Raw genomic sequence first — 8,365 nt, 5'->3', positions numbered from 1 at the left:
CTAGTATAACATATCCAAAATTCAGCCCAATTGAACATATGTGGAGTCCTTAGCCCGTCCAACACTGAACCATGCTCAGGAGGATTTGCAGCTGCCAGCTTTGAGCCTTGTCTCCTCCTTTGAGCCATGTGCCTCACCCATGCTGCAACTGACTTTGGATCCAACATAATGAGTGAAGTGGGGAGGCATTCCAGCTATGAAAGTCTAAAGGATCAAGTTGGTACATGCTGGAGTTATTATAGAGAAAGCATGTGCATGCATGTAAAGCATAAATGAAATGAAGTCAATTCCAGTCTCTGTTCGGCAGCCAAATTGCAAGGCCCAAAATGCATACTTCTACTGCTCCGATGGGAATACTTTCTTCATAGAAGTTGTTGCAATGGGTGTCTACTATAACATATCCACATTTGAGCCCCATTGGAGAAGTTTTGAAACCTCTGGCCTTCCTACACCAAGTCTGGTTCAGAAGACTCGTTTTTGTTCAACAACCAAAAGAAGACCACATGGGTTGGCAGCAAAAGGCAGCCACAATTGATCACCTTTGATCCCATGTGAAGAAAGCTTGAGGTGCAGCAAAAGAAGTATGGAATGGGATTGATTCCAACCACACTAACATAGACAAGATGAAGTGGGAGTTATGGGTTGTATTAAATGAGGAATGGTGGTGTTGGATTTCATCATGATGTTCCTCCCTCTTAGCCCTATAAATAGAGGAGTCTTCAAGCTACAAAATTCACTTCAGCCATCCTCCACACTTCCATCATCCAGAAATCATCCTCATACATTCCCACAACCCCAAACACTCAAGCAATCAACCCAATACTCTAAACTGCCCCAAAATCACCAAAACAGCTCCAGAAAACCTCCCTTCCATTTCCCTACGAATTTCCTCTTTCTCAGCCATCACCACTCACTCAAGCTCATCTCAAATCACCTCCATATCCTTCATACATCCTTCTAGACGTGGAGAAGCTCTTGGAGAAGCATTGGACACTACAAGAACTTCAGAAAAGGGTTTTTCTACTCTTATGGCATTCATTATGTTTTCCCATTTCTATTTTAGTTTCTTTTCCATTATGAGTAGCTAAATCCATAACTAGGGCTTCGATGTAACCTAACATGAATATTCTGGGTTTATAAGTTTGGAGTTTCAAGTTTGATTCATGATTCATGTTCTTATTCATTATGCTTATAAGTTAACATGCTTGTTTGAATGATTGATCACCATTAGAACTTGTTTGTTAACTATCTTGGTTTGAATTAAGAGTAGACACCATGCTTTAATTCGAATTGAACTATGAATAGGAAGAGTATGTATGGACATTCGACAACAGGGATTAGATACATGCTTGGTTGTTTAAATTGTTCTTCTATGCTTAATGGGTTCCTAATGCTTAATTTTAGGTTAGACAACAAATGATCAAATTAGGGAATTAGGAACACAAGGTTAGGACCAAACACCATGGCCTAATCATACTTTAGCTAGAATCAATCTTTGAATCTGAATTAGACTTGTTACTTGACTCCATATAACCCAGAATTGAATTGTTATGGTGATTCGAATGCCCTAGTCTCCAAATCTGTTTTCCAACTCTTAAAACCACTCTTTGTTACACTTGTTTATTTGCTTTCATTTGCAATTTCAGTTTGCTCACTTCCTTTCACAATCACAATCACTCTCACTTTAATTTCTGTTTTAGACTTAACTTCCTAACTTCTTGAATTCAGTAATCTACGTACATAACTAATTTGAACTTCTCAGTCTTCGTGGGTACGACCTCGTACTTGTCTTGCTATATTACTAATTGCCCCGTACAATTGCGAGTTAACATAATAATTAACAACAAATTTTGGCGCCGTTGCCGGGGACTGAACGAAAGTTCTTCCTTGGTTATGTGCCCAAGGTTACCCTATTCTTTTTAGTGTTTCTAATTAATCTAATTTTCTGTTTCAGGTAGTTTATGTCTAAAAGACCGTTCCTTGAACAAGTGAGGTCTTCGTTCCAACGCTCGAGATCTTTGAACGCAGGACCATCGTTGCAACCCAACCGGGTGATCTCTGAAGTTCATAATCGTCTAGAAAGAGAGTTGTCAACTGCAAAAGAGCAAGCTCTTGCCACATTTACAAGTATTGCTCTCCACACTGAACTTCCTGGTTCTTCACCTTCAAATTCGGAAGCAAGTTCAGACCAAGAAGAAGAAGAAGAGATGGCTGCCAATGAGTTCATGGGAGAACTTGATATCCCAACAATTCCAGCATCTCCTTCAAGCATTTTGCTGCCCACTGTAGCTCGAAATTATGAGCTTAAATCTTCTCATCTTAATATGCTGCCTTCCTTTTATGGTTTACCTAATGAAGATCCATTAACTCATATAAAGGATATTTTTAATGTTGTGAGTTCTTTTCCCTTGATAGGTGTGACAGAAGATCAACTTCGAATGAGAGTGTTTCCATACACTTTGAAGGATAAGGCGAAATATTGGTTGAATTCTTTGAAGCCTGGTTCACTCACTACATGGGCTGCCATTCAAAAGAAGTTCTTGGAGAAATACTTCTCCACGCAAAAGACCGACATGCTTAGGGATAAGATCTTGTTATTTGCACAGCAAGATGATGAATCGTTTTGTGAAGCATGGGAGAGATTCAATGGGCTGCTCAACCAATGTCCTCATCATGGGATTCCATTGAAGCTTCAAATGCGTATGTTTTATAAAGGACTAACCCCTTCTAGTCATAATATAGTCACCAATTTTGTAGGTGGTTCTTTTAAAACCAAAACTCCAGAAGAAACATACGAACTCTTTGAGGAGATAGCAATGGAGACCCAACATACGGATACAAGAGGTAAACGTGTTATTAGTGGTTCTAATGATGCTTCTAGTGTGCAGATTTCAAAACTGGAACAAAAGCTAGATGCTCTTCTTGCATTAAACTCAAGAAGCCCTTCGAAGGAAGTGTGTAGTATTTGCGAAACTCCTGACCATGCTACCATAGCTTGTCCACTTGGGGCTGGATATCCAGAATTTGTGCAAGAGCAAGCTAAGTTGGTAAATTCCTACAACCAAGGTCCAAGAAATGATCCATACTCTCAAAGTTATAATCCAGGTTGGAGGAATCATCCAAACTTTTCATGGAGGAATACTCAGAATCAAGCCAATCCCCCATCATTCCAAAAGCCACAACAAACATCATCATTGGAGGATATAGTTAAGCAGATGGCAATCAACCAATCCAATTTCCAGCAAACTACACAAGCTTCCATTGCCAAATTGGAAGTTCAAATAGGCCAATTAGCTGCTGAAATAACTCAAAGAGCACCTGGGAAATGGCCAAGCCAAACCGAGATCAATCCAAAGAACCAAGAAGCCAAGGCCATTCATGTGCTCAGATCAGGTAAGATCATTCATAGTAAAGTTGATTCTAATCTTTCAAATGATGCTGTGATTGTAGAAGATGAAGAGGAGGAGACCACTGTTGCTTTGATTCAGCTGCACCAAAATGGTTTCAACTGCATCCTCAACTTGTGATACTCGCAAGTGCACGAGCCGTTTGGTAGTATAGCATATGTAAGTGCGAGGTCGATCCCACGAGGATTGGTGATTGAATGATCCAATTTGTTTCCCCTACACAAAATAGAAATGAAAAAGAAAATAAATAAAACAAGAAAAAGGAAATAACTCAAGCAAATAAGTTCCCAAGTTCAATTTAGATTAACGGATTGATTCTAGCTAAAGTATGATTAAGCCATGGTGTTTGGTCATAACCTTGTGTTCCTAATTCCCTAATTTGATCATTTGTTGTCTAACCTAAAACTAAGCATTAGGAACCCATTAAGCATAGAAGAACAATTTAAACAACCAAGCATGTATCTAATCCCTGTTGTCGAATGTCCATACATACTCTTCTTATTCATAGTTCAATTCGAATTAAAGCATGGTGTCTACTCTTAATTCAAACCAAGATAGCTAACATGCAAGCCTAAATGGTGATCAATCATTCAAACTAGCATATTAACTTATAAGCATAATGAATAAGAACAAAAACCATAATTGAAACTTGGAAACTAATTAAACTTGAATACTTAAGAAAGAATGTACATTACAAATAAAAGTAAAGTGGAACTAAGAAAACTTGAAAGAAAACTTAGTAAACTCATTTTGTTACAACAATTTACAACTTGAAAGGAAACTAAGAGAATTTGAGGGAGAGAAGGGAAGGGAGCTCTAGAGAAGTGTTTGAGAGCTCCCCCCCTTGGGGTGTGTTTTGAAGCTTGAAGGCTTCTCTATTTATAGGGCTAAGAGGGAGGAACAACATGATGAAATCCAACACCACCATTCCTCTTTTAATACAACCCATAACTCACACTTCATCTTGTCTATGTTAGTGTGGTTGGAATCAATCTCATCCCATACTTCTTTTGCTGCACCTCAAGCTTTCTTCACATGGGATCAAAGGTGATCAATTGTGGCTGCCTTTTGCTGCCAACCCATGTGGTTGCCTTTTGGTTGCTGAAAAACGAGTTTTCTGAACCAGTCTTGGTGTAGGAAGGCCAGAGGTTTCAAAACGTATCCAATGGTGCTCAAATTTGGATATGTTATAATAGACACCCATTGGAACAACTTCTATGAAGAAAGTATTCCCATCAGAGCAGTAGAAGTGTGCGTTTTGGGCCTTACAAGTTGGCAGCCGAACAGAGACTGGAATTGACTTCATTTCATTTCTTTGCTTTACATGCATGCACATGCTTTCTCTATAATAACTCCAGCATGTACCAACTTGCTCCTTTAGAATTTCATAGCTGGAATGCCTCCCCACTTCACTCATTATGTTGGATCCAAAGTCAGTTGCAGCATGGGTGAGGCACATGGCTTAAAGGAGGAGACAAGGCTCAAAGCTGGCAGCTGCAAATCCTCCTGAGCATGGTTCAGTGTTGGACGGGCTAAGGACTCCACATTTGTTCAATTGGGCTGAATTTTGGATATGTTATACTAGACACCCAATTGAACAACTTCTATGAAGAATGTCTCCTCATCCGAGTTGTGCAGATTGCTGAAATGAGACCTGCAAGGTGACTTACGAAACTGGACTGACAAGGAGTGTGGCCCAACTTTGGTTTTGTCTTTAAGCTCTTGCTCTTATGCCAATCAGCCCTTAACATGCATGGATTGCATCAAATGTGATCTCTTGCTATCTTAACCTACAAAACACACAAATAGAGGTAAGTGACTCAAAATAAAGAGAAACTAAGCAAAATCACTAAGTAAAGAAGGCAAGCAAGTGTATGAAATTATGGACTTATCAAAACAGAAAATGGATTAAAAGCACAAGTTTAACTCAATAACATAACCAAATCATAAGCTAGAAGGGTACAAAATGATATACAATTATGAACCGATCAAATACCCCCAAACCTAGATTTTGCTAGTCCTCGAGCAAAACAAAAGGAAAACAAAGATAAAAACAAAACAAGAAGTTAAGTAAACCACTTCCGCAGGTAACTCGATTGCATTGAGCATATGCAACAAGCCTTTAAACCTCTAGGCATCCCTAGTAGGAGGAGTTGTGTCTCCTGAGGGTTTAACAGATACGACACCCACAAACGTTTTCCTAACTCTACAAAACAAAGTGGTTAGAAAACTTATTAGATTTGTTAGTCCTTAAGCAAAATAAAACAAAAACCAAAACCAAAATAAAAATAATTACAAAACCAAAATAAATAAATAAATAAATAAATAAAGAAAAAAGTAAACTCAAAACAATCTTTCCGAACATTTTCTGAAGAGAGATGACTCATGCGCATGACTCAAAAATAAAAGCTCAGTTTTTAGACAATATTTACAAGGTGGCAAAGTTCAAAACACAACATGCTCAAAGTGTAGTAGTGTGATAGCCAAATGCAACAAATTCCCCAATCTTAGTTTTTACACAATTTCAAAAATCATACCAAACACAAATGCAACTTCAAATCTCACCAAAGTTGTCCTCTCACAAATGAATCACTCAGAAGAGGGCTACAATGCAACACTCAATTATAAACATGAGATTAGAGTTAAATCATAAGGGACTTAACTCAAAAATAGGAAGATGAAGAACTTGCATTAATATGATCTCAAGAAGGATGCCAAACACTTAAAAGTAGAAAAATGAATGCAATTCAACCACATGATATTTAAGATCAATTTAGGTCTTTATTATAGGTTGTAATGGGGCCAAGGGTGTAAGGTGAGTGAGAAATGAAAGGTATGGATAATACAAAGTCCAAGGAACTCACAATGTAAGAGCATAAAATAAAATTGTTTACAAGACTTCGAATCATCACGATTAGATTTTTTTCTTTTATATGATCAAAACTCCTTATACCTTCATTTACAATGATTCATACTTCTTTCCAAATGCCAATTTATTTTGAAGGCCCAAAAATGAATTTTTAATCAACCACCACTTAATCACAACTTTTTTTTTTCTTCTTTTCTTTCACCAATTGAGTGAAGTTTTTTTTTTCTTTATGTAATATCCCTTCCCAAACTTAGCATGAAAAACACATCCGAATTAGAGCTCATGAGTTCCTTAGAAAGGTAAATATTTGTTTTTCGGGCTAAGGTGAGGAAATATAATTGGTAAAATGAAAGAAAAGGTTTACATGTAGGCTCAAAATGGTTAACAATGGAAAATCATGCTTAAGCATGCATAAGGTTAGCTTGAAAGGCACAAACGATCCAAAGAAGGCCTTAATATCATTTCTTAAATGTCATGAAATCAAATTGCAAAAGAATGAATGACTTTTAAGTGTTCAACCAAATCAATGAATAATGAGATCAAACAACAACTTTGATGACAAGAAAATAAGAGTATGTGTATAACACTCATGAAATGAAGAACAAGGCTCAAAAGCTCACATTATATGGTTATATAAGTCTAATTTATGCTTGATACAATTCTTTGGGTCATGCAAATCCTTTAATTGGAAAATTATGAAACAAATGGCAAGTGCAAAGAAGGTTTCGAACATATCATGCTAGAACGATGCCAAAATTTTATTTTTTAAAAAATTTTATTTTTTTCATAATTAAATAATAATAATAAAATGAAATCCAATTTTAAGTCATGCAAACATTTATCACAATCTCATCATAAGTGTTCGGAAAGTGACTCAAAACAAAACAAGACTCAAAATAAAACAAGCAAGAAATTAATTTAAATTTGTTGTTTTTTTTTTTTTTAAAGAAAAACCAAATTTACTTGCTAAACTCCAATACCCCCAAACCTAGAAATGAACATTGTCCTCAATGTTTAAAAATTAGCCACAAGCAATGTCATAACAAGAAATGAAAGGTATTAAAGTAAATATAAATCACAAAAAAAACACAAATAAAATTAAAATAAAATAAAATAATTACAAAAATAAAAATTACAAAGCAAACAACCAAAAGAAACGAAACAGAAAGCCCTAAACAGTCTTATGCAAACCAAAACCCAAACAATTCAAAGCTCAACCCAAAATGCAAACCAAAACCCAAACAATTCAAAGCTCAACCCAAAAGAAAGTTAGCCCACTTTGAAACCTAAACAACGGTGAAAACCCGACCCACAAAGAAATCCGAAGCCCACACATTTTTTTTTATTATTATTTTTTATTTTTAAGAAGAAACGTGAATTGGAAGCGCAAAGGCGGGATTTCTGAAAAGAGAAAATGTGGTCCCTAATGCCTCGGTTCTTGGGAAGTCACGGGCAAAAGAGGTGAGGGACGTGTCGGCGCGTAGAGGCCGCTTTCACATCCCCCAAGCTAGAATTATTGGCCTCTTGGGTGAAGCGGGATGACTTTTTCACTTTGAAGGTTGTGAAAGGTGAAAATGCAATTAAGGGGAGGTTGGGAAATGGGTGCGGCGATATGTAGAGATAAGCCGTAAGGGCCGCACATAACCCAGAACCGCAGCGGCTAGGGTTTAGCTGACTAAGTCTATAAAAAGGTAAAAAGAACGGGTGAAAAACACAAACTCAGAAACACACAAAACAGAAAAGAAAGAAGAACAAAGAGTGAGAAATCAAATGGCCTCTTCCTACCCTTTTTCGTTGGATCTCAACTTAGCTCCACCGACTCAGACACGAGGCCAAGCAGCGGCACCAGTATGGATGCCCTACTTTGCTTCCGCACGGGGGCCTGTGACAGTAACTGACTCAATACTCCTGGACAACGATGTTGCCATTGGAGTGGCTAGAAATTTAGTGACTCCTAAAGATATACGTGTGTTGGGGACAAGGGATGACAACCGGGTCGTGAGCGATGCCCTGACACTGAGCGTGCAGAGTACGGCAACAGTCGCAAGTTTGGGTCATCGCCTACTTGCGAAGTCCCATGAGGTAGAGG

General features: G+C 37.7%; 1 non-coding gene across 1 annotated transcript; it reads right to left on the bottom strand.

Annotated features, from left to right (window-relative positions):
* Window positions 1-2,573: 2,573 nt before the first annotated feature.
* On the bottom strand, window positions 2,574-2,680 carry LOC148294240 (small nucleolar RNA R71). Its single transcript, XR_015836197.1, has one exon. It is a non-coding gene; the product is annotated as a small nucleolar RNA R71 (small nucleolar RNA).
* Between the last annotated feature and the right edge of the window lie 5,685 nt (window positions 2,681-8,365).

The sequence above is a fragment of the Prunus avium genome, chromosome 5, assembly GCF_965620075.1.
Source record: "Prunus avium chromosome 5, drPruAviu1.hap1.1, whole genome shotgun sequence".
Taxonomy (NCBI): domain Eukaryota; kingdom Viridiplantae; phylum Streptophyta; class Magnoliopsida; order Rosales; family Rosaceae; genus Prunus; species Prunus avium.
Note: the sequence above shows the minus strand (reverse complement) of the source record. Positions and strands in the feature narration are given on the sequence as shown.